Here is a 20,260-nt window from a genome sequence, read left to right on the forward strand (position 1 = left end):
CACAAAAACCAATTTCTGTAAGTATGGACATATGGACATATGTATATATGTATGTTTCCACATATATATGTGTGTGTGTATATATATGTATGTTTCTATGTATCTGTCCATATGTCCATCAACAGTTTATGTTACTGTCACCAAAGAAATAGAGAGATTAAGTGTACCAGAATATACTAACTCTGGACAATGGACATATATATAGAAACATATATATATATATAGACATATGGACAGATACATAGAAACATATATATAGGACATATGGACATAGCTATAGAAACAAACCTATATGTCTATATATGTCTATATATGTATGTTTCTATAGGTATGTCCATTGTCCAGAGTTAGTATATTCTGGTACACTTAATCTCTCTATTTCTTTGGAATAATGGACTATATCTGTACTATCGGAGGCCTGTTGTAGTAGTCTAAAATATACACATATATGCATGTTTCTATATGTATGTCCATATGTCCTACATATATATGTTTCTATATATATGTCCATTGTCCAGAGTGAATATATTCTGGTACACCTTCTTTTAATCTCTCTATTTCTTCCGTGACAGTAACATAAATTGTTGATAGCCAACAGTATAATATATATTTAATTTAATATTTTGTTTATGTAAACAGCAATGTAAGTTTTTTTGTAATGTTATAAAATAATACAATGCCTCTGGGGTGGGGAATATAATAGGAAAAGTATTAATAATAATACTGTTGAATAATCTATATTATTATATTTTAAATATAATGCATTTATATTTTATTATTTTAAATATATTTTACTGGTTTTCTTTTTGTTTAATAAGTTAAATAAAATCTATATTATTATAAGTTATTCAACATATATTTAATATATATTATTAATTATATAATAGATATTAATCATTATTTATGTTATTATTAATTATTAATAGTATTATATAATATAGCTATTAATATTATATTAATTTGCTATTATTAATTATATAACACTATTGAATATAGAGTTGAATTACCTATATTATTATAGATAATTCAACTGTATATTCAATATATTATTAATAATAATATAATAACCTGTAATATATAATTATAAGTTATTCAACTACAGGCAACTGTATGCTATATGTTAAAAATGTTAAGGGTCACTTCCTATAAATCATACCTAATATGTAATGGTCAATTGGTTAGCATTGTATCTCAGAACTAGAAGAAACTTTCAAGATCATTTGATTCAGTCCCTCATTTTCTTCAAAACAGAGGTGATCTTTTAAAGTATTTCACAAATATGAAGTGCTATTGACTCCACAAGCCTGTACTATCATGAGCTGTAATCGTATTTATATAAGATCACATAATTATTTTTTCATAAGTTTGAAAGCAGACCCAAAGTTGGAAATGCTAAATCAAAACCAAATCAATCAAAACAAGAACAAAGCAACATTTCTGATCTGGAACAATAGTTAACAAACTACCAAATAAATATTCAAACTTATTTTCCTAGAAAAAAAGATAAGACATTTAAATTTATTTAACTGACATTTTTTGTGTGCATAATTTAGTAGTTTTTTACCACAAACATGCAGCATGTTGCAAAATGTTAGCAAAATACTGAAACATATAAATTAAAACAAAGTTACCTTTTAAATATAAAGATAAAATCAGTATCTTCAGTACTTGTGTATTTATAATATACATTTTGTTTTTCCTTAGTTTTAAAAATTGGCAGATATAGTATCATATTTAGTAGCTTAGGAAATAAAGTTTGTAGTTGTGATTTGTTCATATTATATATCTCACCTATATTAACCAATTAACCAATAATTTTACCTTACTTTAAAATCAAGTTTATGATACATTTTGAAATATTTAAAATCCTTTATGATATAAGACAGTGGGACACTAAAGTAACTCAAATTTTTTTCTATTCACCTGTGACAAGAAAATCCAAATTTTAATCTTAGTTCTCTCATAGTGATGTAGGGTCAACCTATTTAGCTTCTTTGCCCCTCAGGTTCTGTATCTTTAGAAAATTGATAATATTAGGAAAGACATTAAACTGTTGTTATAAAGATTCAGTAAGTGCATACAATTGCTAATGGATAATACACTTAAACTATCTAATATGAAGCAAAATAACTTGGCTCAGGGAATAAGAAATGCCTGGACATGTATCTGGAGGAATCTTTTGCAACAACTTATCCAACATTATTATAATTCATCAGGAACCACGAGTGCCCTTGAATTTTAATTCTTTTCTGTAGCTAATCAGAACTGGGAAGAAAAAAATGAAGCCTCGTGGCTCTACTCAGGAAGTAACAATAAATAATTCAGCTCAGACAGAGATGCTAGGGTATATTTGAGGTATAAAAATGCAACATGTAAGAGCTCAATGAGCAAGATTCTAGTGAGAGACGATTAACAGGTTTTCCACCCACAGTCATAGATTTGTTCACCTCCATTACCTCCCCCCACTTTACCATCAAAATACAATAAATTTAATATAACTGTTTTCTCAGGCAGGAGTTTGTCCCGTAATTTGCTTTTAGTATGATATATATATTTTTTACAAATATAATTATGGTGAACAGATATACAGTACTTGTGTTTCTCAGAATCACAGGGGGTAAAATGTGAGCCTATAATAATTTCAGTATATATAAACCAGAATGTTAAGTATTGGTCCAAAATGTGGAAAAAAATTTTTAAAAAGCTGAGGAATGTATTATTTTTCTCATATTTCAATGGGCAGAAACTAGAATGGAAAGCAATTGAGACAATGCTGGCACAGTCATCTCAAGACTCTGAGTCAATTCTTAGCTATCACAACTCTGGTGTCCTAGGAAATATTCTGATAGACATACCTAAACTTGCCATGACAGCAACTTCATAGTGCCAGAGAGGAAACCCTGTACTCAAGAGAAGGGTGAGAAAAAGTAGGAAATGTCTGTAAATGGGAAGAACTTAAGTTTAAAAAAAAAATTATCTGAATGTTGGAAATGAGCAGAAGAAATTCCTGGGTGTTCTTTTATTGTGATTCTGAGTTTGAAACTTTGATTTATTTTATATTGACTGGACTATTCCACAACTCTGTAGGAGTAGAGTTTAACTTGCAGATTTTTGTCTGGAAAAGATGAAAGTAATTAATTTTGATAGGAGAGATAACCCCAAGGGTAGGACATTAAACAGGTTTGTATCTAACCCAACAATTTTATGCTAGATTGCTCATAGATGCCCAGTTCCTTAAATATTCTTTGAACTTATGTGCGTGTGTGTTTTAAATACATTTTACTAGTTTTCTTTTTGTTTAATTACTTGAATAAAACCTCAGACACACATTCATTTTATATTTGCATGAGAGTAACAATGTTACTATTTTGAAAATTATACTTTATGTCTCTCTTGGCAGAGGATGAAAAATATCTAGCCAGACATATGCTAGAAAACTAAAACTATTTATTATGTAAGTGTTCAAGGAGGAGGAGGAAAAAGAGTTCTACTTTGTTAATCAACTCTTGTGCTCTTCATTATTGCGAGGAGTCCGGGACATTGTCAAGTAGGAGGATTGGAAGAAGCAAGAAGAACTAAATTGATGCACATTAAAAAGAGCTGAGCCAGAGAACTGACAGGTGAAATAATGGAGAGCCTTATAAGATGTAGTCCAGTGGGAGGGTCATTATTTCTTTATTTAAATTGTTGAGAAGATTTTGGAGTACTTGTGATACAAGAGAAATATAAAGATTGACAGTAATGGCCACAAGAGACTATTAAAGGACTGTGTTGTACTTAATGAGAATATATTTTTGTGTATTTTTGTGAAGAAACTAACCACATAAAGACATATGTGATTTTTCTTTAAATATGATAAAGCAACTTCTCAAGACAGAATGTTTGTGAGCATGTTGTCCAAAGTTTCATTTAAATTTGCCACTAGGGAAATATACTTCTAAAAAAAACATTTCAAATTTTTATATTTGACAGAGAATTTTGTGGGGTGGGGGGGGAAGATACTAGATTAAATTAACATAGTTACAAGAAGGGAAGAATTTGCTTATACTATTAGCATAGTGATTAGACTGGTTAAAGGATCTTGTGACTTTAAATATCTGATTTGAGGATTTGGGGCTGAGAACAAGCCCAGTAGCTGTCCCGGTTGTAATCTAACCTCCCAGAACTTTCGGTTCATCACTTCTAACAATCAGGTTGGCTCCAGATTATCTTCCAGAAAATCATTCAAATTATTTTATTCCAAATGATCGGTAACATAACATTGGCTTTTTCTCAGGGTTAGCAAAATCTGTGTTTTATTGTGACAGCTTACTGGACTGTGTATGTATTAAGTGTAGGTTAAGTGCTTAATACATTGCCTGACAGTAAACATTTAAAAAATAACAAAAAAAATTAGTTATTTCCTATGAATGAAACAAACATTAGTACTAAGTATGAATTGGATAATAATTATAAAATTATAAACAAATGAGAAAAAATTGAGGCGCACACACACTCATTTTACAATTTACCTATTCATCATTAACTCTAAAATCAAACAGTTATTTGATAAAAATTATTTTAATTACTCCTCCAACTATTTCAAGGTCACCCTGGGCAACAGGCCATATTTATTTCTTGGCACCGTAGCTTCCAAGAGGCTTTCATAAGCTGATTCCTACTCTGTTAGATATCAAATGTCTTCCACTCCTCCTCCAGCTCACTATTCCTCAATTCTCACATTCTGTACAGTTTTCAACACCTATTTCACATACCAGCATTTCAGATAAGTGCTCCCTATCATCCAGCCTCGAGCAATTTCTTGCTTCTGTGTTGTTCCCTGGCACCCTTTCTTACACTGTTGTTGAAAGGCATTGCTTGCTACCATGTATTTACATCCTTCCTTCCCTGTTGGGCCATAACCTCCTTTTATACAACATTTCATTATCTAAATGATTACATCTTAATTTTGCTTTGTTTCCTGAATCAATACTTTGCATCCATATTGTGTAGCTAAGATTTTGCTGAACAGGAAAAGCAATCAGACTTCCTCTGCACTCTGCTAAAAATGATGTGTGATGTGGTCATCCATCTCCACCACAAAAGTGGCAGTTATAGCTGTATCTGTTCTTCTTTCTGGTTTACAGAAGAATACAGCCCTGGTCAGCTAACGGTGACAATTTGGAAGGATGGTAGAAGTTAGATGTACCTGTAGTCTTAAAAATTCTCGATAGGATCTCCTTCTCCACAGGTCAGAGGGCTGGAAGTTAAATATCTTTTACAATCACATGCCCCTAAAGCAACCACAACTTTTCAAGCAAGGAGCGGTATTTTTTCTTGCTTACAGACACGCTCTACACAGAGTTTCAAACACAGGGACCAGAAGCACTATCTATGCCTCATTACCATTTAAATAGTCTGATCAATGAGAATTAGCATATAATTTGAATTACAACACCCACCTCCTGCTTCTTAGAAGTGTTGGTCCTCCAACCTTTTGTAAGTAGTTTCTACATTTTCCAGAGAGGATTCCCTCTTCAAATCTAAAAGCAGGCATATGCCTGTGTTTTGGTGTAACAATTTAAATGGAGTCATTGATCCCTGATTCTGCCCAAACTTCATCTACATCCAACATAATCTATTGTCCTGTTAAAACACAAAATGTGTAATAGCCCCCTCAACCAACTCATTACAGTGAATATTTTGATTCAGTGTCACCCTTAGTTTTAAGTATATACTTTCACTGCATCAATTTAACCAGTAGACCTACAGCTATGTTGTCATGTCTCCACGTATGCGAATATACTGACCTAATTAACACGGTAGAGCTGTTTTATAATTTCACACACTTTGTCAGATTTATTTATATAGACGACCACCTCAAATATTTTTGAACTGTGAATTTTCCTGTGTATATAGTGAAGATAGCAAAGAAGTACTTTCTAGGATGCAGTTGTGATTGTCAGTCAGCAGTATGTACTCTGGAACTGTAAGGAATTTCCAGCTGAGAGCTTGGAGATTATTATTTAATGTTCAGATGATATAAAATTCTCTCCTTTCAACTAGTAATTCTTTTGATCCTCAAGTAACTTTCCAACCCTAGGAATACATAATTTTGATGTAGTTGAAAAGGGAATGATACTGTTAGGCAGGTATATCCACTTCTGGAGTTCATAAAATATTTTTATATTTGTGTTCCAATATTGTATTTTTTGTTCCATCATATTATCTTCATTTAAAAGTGCTATTTATTCTTATTGAATGTTCTCTCTTCCTCAAATATCCAATGTCTCCTGGGGACATAGTAGACTTTATCTTTTTCATGTTACTATATCTTCATATGATAGTGTACTATCATAGTTCCTGGATCACAGTTAGCATTCAGTGTATATGAGTTGAATGAGTGGACAATGGTATTTCCAAGTGCTAACCTGAATAGGTTTTTGTTCCCTATTAAACTCCGTCAATTCCCTAGGCTACTCCAAATAAACATATTTTACATAAAAAATTCAAGATTGGTTTGGATATGCAACCTCAGGGAAATTTCCATAGCCTATTTTCCATCCAGATTACTACTCGTAGACTTCTGCTATGTAGCAACAGATAAATAAATAAATAAATAAATAAATAAATAAATAAATAAAAACGGTACAGCCAGCAGACAAATTAAAGTGGATTCCAATGATGCCATAAAATGGTATTGTCAGGCCTCTGAGCCCAAGCCAAGCCATTGCATCCCCTGTGACTTGCACCTATACGCCCAGATGGCCTGAAGTAACTGAAGAATCACAAAAGAAGTGCAAATGCCCTGCCTCTCCTTAACCGATGACATTCCACCACAAAAGAATTGAAAATGGCTGGTCCTTGCCTTAAGCGATGATATTAACTTGTGAAATTCCTTTTCCTGGCTCATCCTAGCTCAAAAAGCTCCCTCACTGAGCACCTTGTGATCCCCACTCCTGCCAGCCAGAGAACAACCCCCCTTTGCCTGTAATTTTCCTTTACCTGCCCAAATCCTATAAAATGGCCCCACCCTTATCTCCATTGGCTGAATCTCTTTTTGGACTCAGGACTCAGCCCGCCTGCACCCAGGTGATTAAAAAGCTTTATTGTTCACACAAAGCCTGTTTGGTGGTCTCTTCACACGGACGCGCATGACAGGCATAGTGCTCTCTAGAGCCACTTTTAAGGTGATGAGGATTTGGCATTCATAGATCTCCTAGGTAGAAATGTGTAGGTTGAGGACCCAGTCCTCAAATAGATATTTATTGGGAATTTTTATAACTTTAAATTTTAAATAATTATAGGCTATATTTCCTGTGCATCTATAGTTATTTAAACATTTAATTAATTAGATAGATAGAAATGATATAAATCCATTTTGGTTATCAAAATTTTTTCATGTTTTTCTTTTCATACAGAAATGGTACACAATTTAGTTTCTGTAATCATCTTGCGTTTACAAGGATTTGGGATGAGAGTATGTATAGAATTACTCAAGGTGGCAAGAAAGCAGTTAACATCAAAATCAACAAGAAAGGAGAAAGATTTATTTGTATTTTTTTTGCTGAAACATACTTTGTAATGGTTATATAGCTGATGTACTTAATTAGAGTATGAGCTATTTTCTAATTTTATTGACCCATTATTTTGTGTAAACATGCACACACAAATTGAATTATATTTTCTATATGTGCATTAAAGTCTCAGTCATGTTTCCATGTTCAGACTACAATCACTCTCAAGAAATTCTTTCTTCAATAACCTTAGAAAACTAATTTAACCATCATATGCTCAATGTATGTTTCTCTAATCTCATCAACTAAACAAATTTTCTTACTCCTCTGAATCCCCCCTTTTAAAAAATATATACCCTCCTTGGAGCTGAAATAATTGTCTATCTCATGTAAAACTTTATTATAGGCACCCTTATGTTCCCCTTTGAACCATTTTCTCCCAGAGGGCAGGATGCATCAGTTAATTCCCTTTATATTTTGGAGCCTCTAGTTGACAAGTATTTTTGAAAGAGTTAGTGAGAATTTACACTTACATCCCAAAATATCTATCTTGGTTTCCCAATATTCACACTAATCATTCAAAATTTGTGAAATGGAGAGACAGAAGAAAAAAGAGAAAGGAGGAGAATGGAGGGGAGGGAGGGAGTGTGTGTGTGGGGCGGGGGAGAGACAGAGAAAGAGAGAGACAGAGAGAGAGAGAGAATCTTATAATATACCTCTGACTTTGCCCAATTTAAATGTTTCATATTGAACTGTGCCGGAAATAAAGTTCATGCCAGCAGGTTCAAAGTTTTAAATTATTAGAAATACTTGTTATCCTAAGGAACTACTATATATACGGTCAGAATGGTAAAATGATTTTTGTTAGAAATCACATTAAAATTAAAGTCATTTATTATGGATGTAGTCTGTACTCTGGAAGTGCTGAATATAGTACTTAGTCAGCTGGAGTTCTAACCCAATTTATTTCTTTACTAGCAATCAGTCTGGAAGTAGCAGAATATCTGGGGACTCATTGTCTGAACCAAAAATAAAATTTGTTGGTTTTTTTTTTTAAACCCAATGCTAAAACACAGTCACTATTTTGTATAGTTCTTATTATTCCTATATGTTTCTATAGCTCATATAAAATTTTACAGTAAATTATTAACTAATAATATGAAATAAATTATTAATTTTAAAGATTGTGAAAAATTACCACTAATAGTGAACAGAGGAAAATCCATGGAGGACAAATTGATATAGCCAGAGTTATTTTTTTCCTCTTCTAAAATGAATACCATTTTTATACATCTGTAGCTAAACATAAAAAAAAATTCAACTTAATTGTGTTGAAAGTATGATAATCCTTTCTGTACATCGGGAAAATTTAATCTAAATAAAGGTCAGCTGTTCTACTGCTGGGGTATGATATTTGTTATTCTAGAGCTATTTCCTCAATTTATCAGTGAGAATTTATGTAAATGTATGTAAACTGCAGTGGAGTTTAGAGATAGGTTGTGATTTATTTATTTAGGGCTTTTATAAAGTTTAAAATTGTTAGAGAAGGCAGAAGAATATGAAGAAAATGAGTTAAAAACAAACCAAAACAAATAAACTAATAAAAATAATTATATTATTTATAAATTTTACCATATCAAAATGAAAATATGCCTCCATTAACCTACGGATTATTTTTTGCCATAAGTATGTTAAAGTCTTTAAGTATTACCGAATCAGCAATTTAACAGATTTAATCACACAACAGGATGTAGTCAGCCTTCTATGATTGATAATACAATGACTTACCTTAATTTTTTCATCAGTATCTTAGGAAAATGACAGCAAACAAATAACAGTATAATAACAAACAAGACAATCATACACATATACTCACACACATTTTTTTTTCTCTCTACACAGAAAAATCTAACAAAAATCTGCTCAAAACCCATAGACTACATCGCTTCTGTTAGTTAACTTTCCGAAGCAGATAAAAAATGCCTTAGTATGATAGATGCCTATGAAATATGCATAAAAGAGACAGAATTTTTCTTTCTTGCTCATTATTTCATTAAAATTCAGTGTATCTCCATTTTTCAGAAGATGGGGGATCCATGAGGATATGTACACTCTTATTTGTTTCCTTTCACTATTGCCTAGCTCAAATTGTCATATATGCAAAGCACTCTGTAATTAAGTTTAAATATATAGCTTTCTTTGTAAACAAATCTGTTATTAAAATAAATTTAGCTATTTTATTTTTACTCAAATAATCTATATTTGCTACAGATATAAGGAAATTAAGATAAAAATATAACTTATTATTGTCCTAACAAGTGATGACTTCTGTTAAAGTTTTGGTATTAATATGTGCACATTTTTCCATAACATTTAGAAAAATGGGACTGTACACTTTTGTAATTTCCATTTCTCACTTGTTTATATCTGCAGTTTCTCACTTCTCAGTTCAAAACATAAATATGCATTATCACTTTAAATTCTACAGTGTGTTTAATCTATATTTTATAATTTTTAATACTGTGATTAACAATATTTTGCTTATATAGGACTATACTTAATTATTTCCTCATGATGAATTCATTAAAGTGAACTTAGGATCCAACATGTAAGAAACTTGGAAGTCATCAAACATGTCCTAGATGCAAAAAAAAAAAAAAAAAAAAAAGGAGAAAAAACTGGAAATAAGCAACTCTGCTTAGATTCATCAGAGAATCGAGGTCACAGAGCAAACTGTTGTCCATCCCCACCAAAAGTGGGGGGACAGATAGGTAGATATAGAGAATCACATTTCATTAGAGCAAATGTCCAGAAAGAGAAACCACAGTCAGAGCCAGACCAGGGTAGGATAAAAGAAAGAAAAAAGAAACAGAAAAGACTGTAATTAATGAATTGCTGGAGGTTCCATATATGCTGTAAACCAAAAATAAATTTTCAAATGCTCCTCTCAGCCAAGGGCATTCCAAAGTTAACCTGAAAAACGTGTTCAGGCCATGATGGGAAGCGGTAGCTGGACATGCCTCATTATAACCTCCTCCCTTTTGGAATTGCTGATAGAACAGGCTCTTTAAGTCTGATAAGAAACATTTACCGTCTGTTCTCTGTGAAGCCTGCTAACTGGAGGCTTTATCTGCATGATAAAACCTTGCTTGATCTCTACAATCCCTTATTGTAATCCAGACATTTCTTTCTATTGATAATAATGCTTTCAAGCAATTGCTAATCATAAAATATTTAAATCTACCTGTGACATGAAAGCCCCTGCTTCCAGTTGGCCTACCTTTCTGGACCAAACCAGAAATATGTACCATACATGCAAGGTACATCTTACATGTTTTGACTGATGTCGCATATCTCCCTAAAATGTGTAAAACCAAGCTGCACCCCAACCACCTTGGGCACATGTTGTTAGGACCTACTGAGGCTGTGTCACTTGACAAAAATAAACTTTCTAAATTGATTGAGACCTGTCTTAGATGCTTTTGTGTTTACAACACAAAATGAGTCTTAAAATTTTGGTGGGGACTCATTTTAAGAAGGTCACCACATTTGTGTCTGTTTTGCCTCCAAGAACTCTACCAGGTTGACTCAGTGAAGAGCAGATAAAAAGCCTCAACACCAGCCAGGCTTGTTGGCTCACGCCTGTAATGCCAGCACGTTGGGAGGCCAAGGCAGGCAGATCACGAGGTCAGGAGATGGAGACCATCCTGGCTAACATGGTGAAACCCCATCTCTACTAAAAATACAAAAAAAAAAAAAAAAAAAAATAGCTGGACGTGGTGGTGGGTGCCTGTAGTCCCAGCTACTCGGGAGGCTGAGGCAGGAGAATGGTGTGAACCCAGGAGGAGGAGCTTGCAGTGAGCCGAGATCACACCACTGCACTCCAGTCTGGAGGACAGAGCCAGACTCTGCCTCAAAACACACAAAACAAAACAAAAAAGCCCCAATACCATCTCTCTGTCACTAGGAGGGAAAAAGCAGCCATTCTGAAATAAACTCAGAGCTTCTCTTTTCCTTAACAAAGTCTGCACTCAAGGGAAAGGATTTTACTAAACACAAATTGAGTGGGGTTTTCCCAAGCCTAAGCAACTTGGGGAAAGGAAAATACTCAACCTCAGTCCATCCTAGGCATCCATGTGAAGGAAGATACCCATCTCCATCCATCTGTAGTCTTCCTATCCCACAAAACAAAATACAACCAAATAGCTGGGAACTTATGAATACACAGTCTTACTGAAAGACTGAGATCTCATCACAGAACTGTAGTATACTTCCCCTCACCCCACACCTTACAACCATATCAATAGGCTTCTATATAATAAGAAAAGATTACAAATAAAAAAACTGGAAGTCTCAAGTTACTTAAGAAATTTCTTTGGAAACTCAAAGAAAAAAAGGGAAACAAAAACAAGGTCATCAGAGGAAATTTTAGCCTCTGATACCTGTAGCTATGGCAAATGGCAAACAGACTAACTCCTAGCCAGCAAACATAAAACCTCACACTAAAGGCCTTTATACTTCAGTTTCTTTTACCTGGTACATCATATCCTACTTTCAATAAAAACAACAACAACAAAAATCAAAAAGCATACTAAAATGCAAAAACCACAGTTTTAAGAGAAAGGACAAATGTCAGAGCCAGATTCAAAAATGGCAGAGATTTTAGAGTAGTCAGCCTATCTATTTAAAACAATTATGATTAATATCCTAAGGGCTCTAATGAAAAAAAAAAAAAAAAAAGAACCACATGCCAGAACAGATGGGTAATGTAAGCAAAGAGATGGAAACCCTAAGAGACAAAAGGAAATGCTCAAAATAAAGAATACTGTAGGAGAAATTAACAATGCATTTAATGAGCTCATCTGTAAATTGGACATGGCCAAGGAAACATCAGTTAGCTTGAAGATACGTCAACAGATACTTTCAAAACTGAAATTCAAATAGAAAACATTTAGAAAGATGAAACAAAATATTCAAGGACTGTGGGAAGAATTACAAAAAGTGTAACATATACATGTAGGAATATTAGAAAAAGAGAGAGAAAATAAATATTCGAAGTAATAATGGCCTAGAATTTTTATTAAAATTAGTGACATCAAAGCAGAGATCCGGGGGGTCCAGAGAACATGAAACAGGACAAATATCAAAATATCCATAATGTAGAAAATGAAAGACAAAGAGAAAGTCTTGAAGGAAATCAGAGATAAAAACAGCTTATCTATACAGGATGAAAAAAATACCTTATCTACATAGGATGAAGTGTAAGAATTACAGACAATTCCTCATTAGAATCCAAAACAAAAAGAGAGTGTACCCTATCGATGTCTCAATTTTCACTTCGTGTATCCCTTTTTTTTTTTTTTTTTCTGAGGCAGAGTCTCATTCTGTCACTCAGGCTGGAGTGCTGTGGTGCAATCTTGGCTCAATGCAACCTCTGCCTCCCGGAGTAGCAGGTATTACAAGCATGTGCCACCACGCCTGGCTAATTTTTGTATTTTTAGTAGAGATGTGATTTCATCATTTTGGCCAGGCTGGTCTCAAACTCCTGGCCTGAAGTGATCCACATACCTAGGCTTCTCAAAGTGCCGGGATTACAGGTGTCACCCACCACGCCTGGCCAATTTATCTCATTTTTAAATAGCTGTTTAAAGATTTCTATCTAGGATGAGTTACTCGACTCTTCCTTAAGTTTTTGCTTTGTGTCATTCTCTTGTGAATCATCTTAATTTTCTTAGCTATTATTGTTTTAAGGCCCTTTCAGCTGACAGAGTAAGAAAAAAAAAAGCATATATATAAATACACACACACACGCACACTCACACACAGAACTACATATACACATATATATGTGAAACTTGGTCCTACTATCCACCATTTACTTAATTGTTCTCATCTAGTACACCCATATAGAAGTATGAGAATTATTATCACGGTCCCTTAAGGGTAACAATTTTATCAACTGAAGTATAGTTCTTTAGTACAATTTCTTTTATCTTTATTTTTATAGTCTATTTATTTCCAGAGTTATATAGGTAAGCACCATTTTCCCAACCCTCTTTAGCAAGGTAATTTTATGCATTTATTGTATATTTATATTTTGTCAACTTTTCCATTCCAATCTGGGATTCTCCAGCTTACTAAGTGATTAAATTTTCCTGATTTGGGTACATTAAGATTAACTCTATATGCTATATAGTTCTGTGGGTTTTGGCAATAGAAATAGTGTCATTTACTCCCTAATACAGTGTCACACAGGATAATTTTACCACCTTGAAATACCCCTGCTTCATCTACTTAATAATCTTTCCCTCCCTCGATTCCTTGGCAACTAGTGATCATTTAACTGTCTCCTTAGTTTTCATTTTTCAGAATATCATGTAATTGGTATGATACAGAATGTAGCCTTTTAAATGACTCTTTCACTATGTAATATGTCTTTAAGATTCTTTCATGTCTTTTTATGGCTTGCTAGCTCATTTTCTTCAAAATTGTTGAATAATATTCTGCTATATGAATATATCACAGTTTGTTCATTCATTTACTCATTGAAAGGCACCTTGGTTGTTTCTAGTTTTAAGTGACTATATGTAAAACAGCTACAAACATCTGTTTGCTGGTTTTGTATTAGTCATATAAATCCTTTTGCCACCAAACAGAATATTGACAATTGATTTGTATTCCTAATTATTAAAAGTATTTCAGTTAGGGTATGTAAAATTAGTATCTGAATATTGTATAATTATACTAAATCCTTCAAGATGATTATTTTATAGAAAGCAACATAAAGTTAATTGATGAAAAACAATTACTACTTTGGAAACCTTTGAATATAAATTTTACAAACTGTGTTTGCTTCGGAATTTTTTACATGCCACCTTAACAATACTTGTTCTTCAAAACATCCTTCCTGAAAGCCAGACTTATATATGATTGAACTTATCATGGTGGATGCAAGGAAAATGATTGGGTCAGGCTTGTCTTAGGGCTGCCAGCATCAAACATATGAAGTTATTATAACCAAGGTCTACAAAAAGTCATAAAGAAGCAGACTTGAGAAAAATGAAGGAGCCTGTGAAAGTTACTGTACTATTTGTTCACTACGAAGAGGTTGGGGAATGATCACTGACCTCTAAGTAACAGAGAATGGAACTCATCTTTCACTTCTGAATGAGCTCCTGGCTGTAATTGATGGCATCTCCTGAAATGGCTGCGATCATTAGGGCTCCAGTGACTGAATTAAAAGAAAATGAAGGATGCAGATGGCTGTAATAAAGCAGGAAAATGCATTTCTTCCTGGTGACAGATACAACTGATCATTTTACAAGGAAGTGCTTTACTAAAAGTGTTTCCACTATGTAGTTCTCAGGGAAAATGAAGAGTAATGTAAAAATTGGACAAGATGAAACTGGCTGTTTCATTCCAGATATTGACTGCACAAGTCACTTTCAATAAATCAGCTGCTTATTGTACCTAAGACAGCAGTTTGTTAATATTATGAGGCGCTACAAAATGTTCTCTTTGGTTAGGCAATCTTTGAGCATCACATGATAAACTTAAAAGTGTTATTTAATTTTTTATTTACTATATGTTTTTCAAATTATCAACACTTGAACTACTAGATATATTTATTTGGAAACAGCTTTGATTATCTAAAAGATTCAAGGGTCAGCAATCTTCCTGTAAATGTCCAGATAATACATATTTTAGACCTTTGTGGGCAATGTAGTCTCTGAAACAACTGTTCAACTCTTGTAGTTGTAGGGGGAAAGCATATGCAGGCAATGATAAAAGAATGGGCACGACTGTGTTTCAATAAAATTTTACAAAAACAATGTACAACTGGATTTGGCCTTCATACTGTAATTTGTGAATCTGTAATCTAAATAATCTATTCAGCATAACAAATGATGTTGTGAATAACAACAATTACAAATCGTAAAAGCTTTCTACAATGAAATAAATAAAATGCTAAAGCTAAATATTTTAGTCTTCTACTAGACATGGGGACATGAGCCTTTATATTCTTTAAATAAATATGGAACACTGTTTTAAAAGAAACACAAGTTAATGACAACCTGTATTTTTTCAACCATGAAAAGAAAAAACACAACACTTTTATAATAAATGGAATTTAAATAAATATAGTTTTGTTGGTTGTTTTTTAGCTTGAAGAGATTCTGTGTGTCATACTCTGAAACGATTACTTTGAGAGTCAGAATTGTTCATTCTATTATTTCCTAGACATTGACTTACCACCTTCACATTTCCCCTTTCAATACCTAAATTAAGAGAAACGCTCCTCTCTGTTGTCAAGTTCAGAGACGTTTGTGAACTGTCTCATTTTTTGGGATTCAGTTTCTTAGAAGTCCTTTAGGTCTTCCCCAAGGCTGAGGAGATAACAGCTGTCTTTTGCTTTGATTATGTAGTTCCTTATCTGTCAGGAATCTCTTTAGTTTAATTAAAAAAAAAAAAAAAACTGAGTCCTCCCCTGGTAACCACCTTGCGTATCACTACCTCAACGGTAAGTGAGAAAAGATGGTGAGGTGTTTTCAGTCTAGAAACCTTTGTTGGGTCAAAAGTTCAAAACATTTTCTCAAGGAGCTTCCTGGAAACCTATAAAAGGCTATTTTGAAGTATTTATGAAATACTAGTTTGTCAAAAAAGTAATCATAAATACTGCTTTGGAAAAAGTATAGAATAAAAGCCTGTTTTTCATCTGGTTTTAACGTTAGAAGGTTCCATCAAACATTGATGTTTACTTTCCAAGAAAGGTATTTAACAACCCACATGGGTTCCAGGTATACCGACCATAATTTAATCTTTTAAAACGTTATTGAATATGAACTTAAAAATACCCTTTCAGTACAATAGCCATCAATTTTTGAATAAATCATTTTGTAAAAAATTTTTAGAGCAAAAAAATGATTTTAGATTATGGGCTACCTAGACTATCAAGGACTTTTAGCACATATTCTCTCTAACAGTCCAAAATGCACAATGTGTAAATTCCAGTCACCTAACTTCTGGCTTTGCAGAACACAGACTACTACTGTTAAAATTCCAAGAACTGGATTTCAAACATTACATCAACAAAATACCATTTTTCTCTTTACAAATCTTTATGTGTTAGTTACAGAAAGCATACAAATTAAGAACATCATAAATTTTAGAGACTATTATTACTGATACATAGTATAATACATTTAATTGTAAGACATAATAGAACCAAGTCCCTTTGGAACAAAAAAAAATCATTGGGGATGTATTCTATCTACATTATAATGATTTCTTTTGTCTAAATCTAGTTACATGAAATTAAATGAGGTAATGACTGTGGAAATAAGTGGGAGAATTTATAAGTTCAAATGGTAGTTAATAGAAACAAGAAAAATCTGACTATAATTGTGTATATATATGTATGTATGTATATTTGTATGTACACATACATATATATGTATATACAGAGAAAGAGAGAGGCCTTAAAAGAGTAAGAAAAAAAATAAGGATTTAGCTATTAATGGGGCCAAAAGTGACTTCTGTAAAAGAACTCTAGAGCAGCATTCAGTAAAACTACAGAAATAAGGAATATATATATATATATGTATATATATATATATATAGGCCCACAAATGAAGTTTGGGCTACTGTCTGTTTTTATATAACTAATGTACTACAATTTTTTTACCTCTTTAAATTGTTTTAAAAGAGGCAAAAAAAATATTTTGTGGCACATGATGACTTATGTAAAATTTAAATTTTAGTGTTCAGAAATGAAATTTGAATTTCATCAATTAAAAATTGTGTGGAAACTTTTTTGTCATTTAAGCATCTACTTATACCCTTGATTTTACCTCTTGGCTTTCCAAGCCTGAAATATTTACTACCTGCCCTTTATGGAAAAGAAAAAAAAGTTTTCTGATTCCTACTAAAGCATATCTTTAAGATCAAGGTGTTTTCACAACTTCAATTCTTTACCGTAAGTTTGTGTCACTCTCTTGCTTCTTACAAAATTGAGGGTATTTATTCTTTCATATCTATCTTTTCTAGGGAAACTTAAAATTATGTTAAAAGTCACAGACAAACTTCTTTTTCAAAATTCTGCGCTTGGAAAACCATAATACGTATTGAATATTTTTCTTTAAAATACATTTCAAGTTTGAGTTATATATTAATATAATAAGAAACAGAAGCCAGAATATTTGAACCATTATGGAAAGATTGTATTAGAAAAATTGAATAAATTACTTACACATAATAGAAGTCTCAATCCTTGGGTAGTCCCAAGTGTTGCAGTTTCCAGGAAGTCGTCCAGACATGTAAAACTAAAGTAAAAATGGATTGAATACCTGTGGTAAGAAAATTTGAAGATGTACAAAATATTTCCCACCCTGGTGTTCATGCCCTGTATAATTCTTTTTCTTTTAAACTGGACAAGATCAGTGAATATAATGAGATTTCACTCTGATGATTAGATTATGTTATATGGCACAGTCGGTTTTAAGAAAAGAAGATTATCTGGGTGAGCTGACTTAATCACATGAGCCTTTTAAATCTGGGTCTAGAAGTCAGACAGAGAGAAAATCAGTGATTCAAAGCAACAAGAGGCAGGCTTTAGGAGTTGAGAGTGGCCTAGAATCAATAGCCATACAAGAAAATAGTGACGTTAGTCCTATAACCTCAAGGAACTGAATTCTGCCATGACTTGAATGAGCTTTGAAGACAATGAAGTCTCAGATGAGATAGCAGCCTGGCTGACACTTTGATTTCAAACTTTTGAAACCATAGTCAGAGCAACCATGCTATGCCAGATTACGGACACAGAAATCGTGAAATATTAATACATGTGTGTTGTTTTAAGCTTCTAAATTTGTAGTGAGTTGCAACACAGCAATGGACAAGTGACACACACCCAATTTGTCTTCAAAGGTAAACAGAAACCTTCCTCCTCTTTCTACAGAAGCTTGGGGAACTTCTGCTTAATCATCGCTGGTTCAGTTGTCACTTTTGAACCGAATGTCAATTTCCCTGTATGTTTATTGTCTCCTACCTTTGGACTGCCTTTCTTACTCTTAGATACTACATTTATGACACTTCTGGTTTTTGGAATTATTTGAATTAATTGGGGTAGTGCAAAAAAGCAGGCAACATGAAAAGAGGAGTAGATGTATCTCTAAAAAGTATCCTTTGACCCTGCGATCCTGAGGGAATTTGATCTGTTTTTTACTTGGATTCCTGTTCTCCCATGTTTCTAGACTCCCTCCGTTGTCAGTTTGCCCCTTATTTTCAAATTCCTGATGAAGAACAGTTCATTCAGTCTCAGTTGTTTCAAGTTTTCTCCCAGAGGCCTCCTTTTCATAATCAAATATACATATATCTCTTAATCTCCAAAGAAGGATGTTCTTCCTTGAAAGAAACAATTTTATTGACTCAGATTTACCATTCTGGGGGATGAAGGTAGAGGCAATATATTGTAAGATTGCAATGTGTAAATGTCATCTTTAATATAAGGTAGTTAAATGCATAACACGTTTGTGATGACAATAGAATAAATTAAAAATGACATGACCTTTGCTGAGAAGCTTTAAAATTGCTACACTCTCTCTAGTGATTGTTTTATTGCTTGGAAGAGAAAAATACTCAAAACCTAAACATATTAAAACTTAAAGTTGGCTTGCTTTTCTACTAATTTGGTGTAAATATCAAGGGGCTAGATATATTTTCTGAGATGGTAGTTGTAGTGAATAATGTTCCAAATGTTAGTCTACAACATTTTGGGAGATAACTTCACAGAAGCTTGTGATGTTTTAATTTCATCTCAATTAAAGCTTTTATTTATATGTTTTTCCCCTCTAATTACTCTTATTTTCATCTTTTTATACTTTATATTCTATAATTCAGCAACAATAATTGCATTTCCTTCATCCACTTTCTGGGTGTTCCATCCCAATCAACCAATTTAGAATTTTTTTCTGTAATAAGTATGGCTCTCCATTGCTCTTTTCAAGGCTAAACAATGTGCTCCTTTTTCTAATTTTCTTCAAAATTTCTCACAAAATTACACCAAAAGGTGATTTTCTTAACCAAACATCTCTAGCATGGGCCATTCTGTCTGTATCTAAATATGTTGATTGTAGATCAAGTTTTTTTTAGAGAAAAAGAAGATCCAGAGATGATATGACTCAATGTATTTATTTGATAGGTATAGATACAGCAGGTCTTCGAATAACTTTGTTTCATTGTCTTTTGGTTATACGTTGATGAGAAAAGTCAATTACTGGCTGAGGCTACTGTCTGTATGGAGTTTGCATGTTTTCCTCATGTGTGCATGAGTTTACTCTTGGTACCCTGGTTTCCTCAAACATCCCAAGACCGTGTCCGTTAGATTGTGTATAAGCTGTGCACATGTCTAACAGGTCCCAGTTAAAAAAAGTGTGAAGTTTCTCATTGATTTCCAAAATATTGGGTAAATAATTATCTTACTTTTTTTTGTTAATCTTTCTTAAACATATATATAGTTCTTATTTACTTCAGTGTTTTACATTAAAGTGTTTTGAGTCTTTATTTAGAATATTGGTGATGTTTCTGTGACCAGAATTGTGCTGTAGGAACTTAACTCTTGTTTATATCACTTAGACTATGGTGAAACTGGTTTCCCTGTACTTTATTTTGCTTGAAGTTGCTGTTTCTAAGAACCATCGATGATTTTTAGTGAGGACTTACAACAGTAAGGTTTTGGCTAAGTTTAACTCACTTGTCATATAATA

General features: G+C 33.0%; 1 long non-coding RNA gene across 3 annotated transcripts in view; it reads right to left on the reverse strand.

Moving 5' to 3' along the window:
* The window catches only part of LOC106998876 (uncharacterized), a 57,383-nt gene that overhangs the window by 32,252 nt on the left and 4,871 nt on the right, over positions 1 to 20,260 (reverse strand). For 2 of the 3 annotated variants that reach the window (XR_013418122.1, XR_013418120.1), the window contains exon 2: positions 14,624 to 14,727. This is a non-coding gene — a long non-coding RNA (uncharacterized LOC106998876). Of the gene's footprint in view, positions 1 to 5,441; positions 5,626 to 14,623; positions 14,728 to 20,260 lie in introns of all 3 variants that reach the window. The other variant, XR_013418121.1, reaches the window with a different exon arrangement.

The sequence above is a fragment of the Macaca mulatta genome, chromosome 6, assembly GCF_049350105.2.
Source record: "Macaca mulatta isolate MMU2019108-1 chromosome 6, T2T-MMU8v2.0, whole genome shotgun sequence".
NCBI lineage: Eukaryota > Metazoa > Chordata > Mammalia > Primates > Cercopithecidae > Macaca > Macaca mulatta.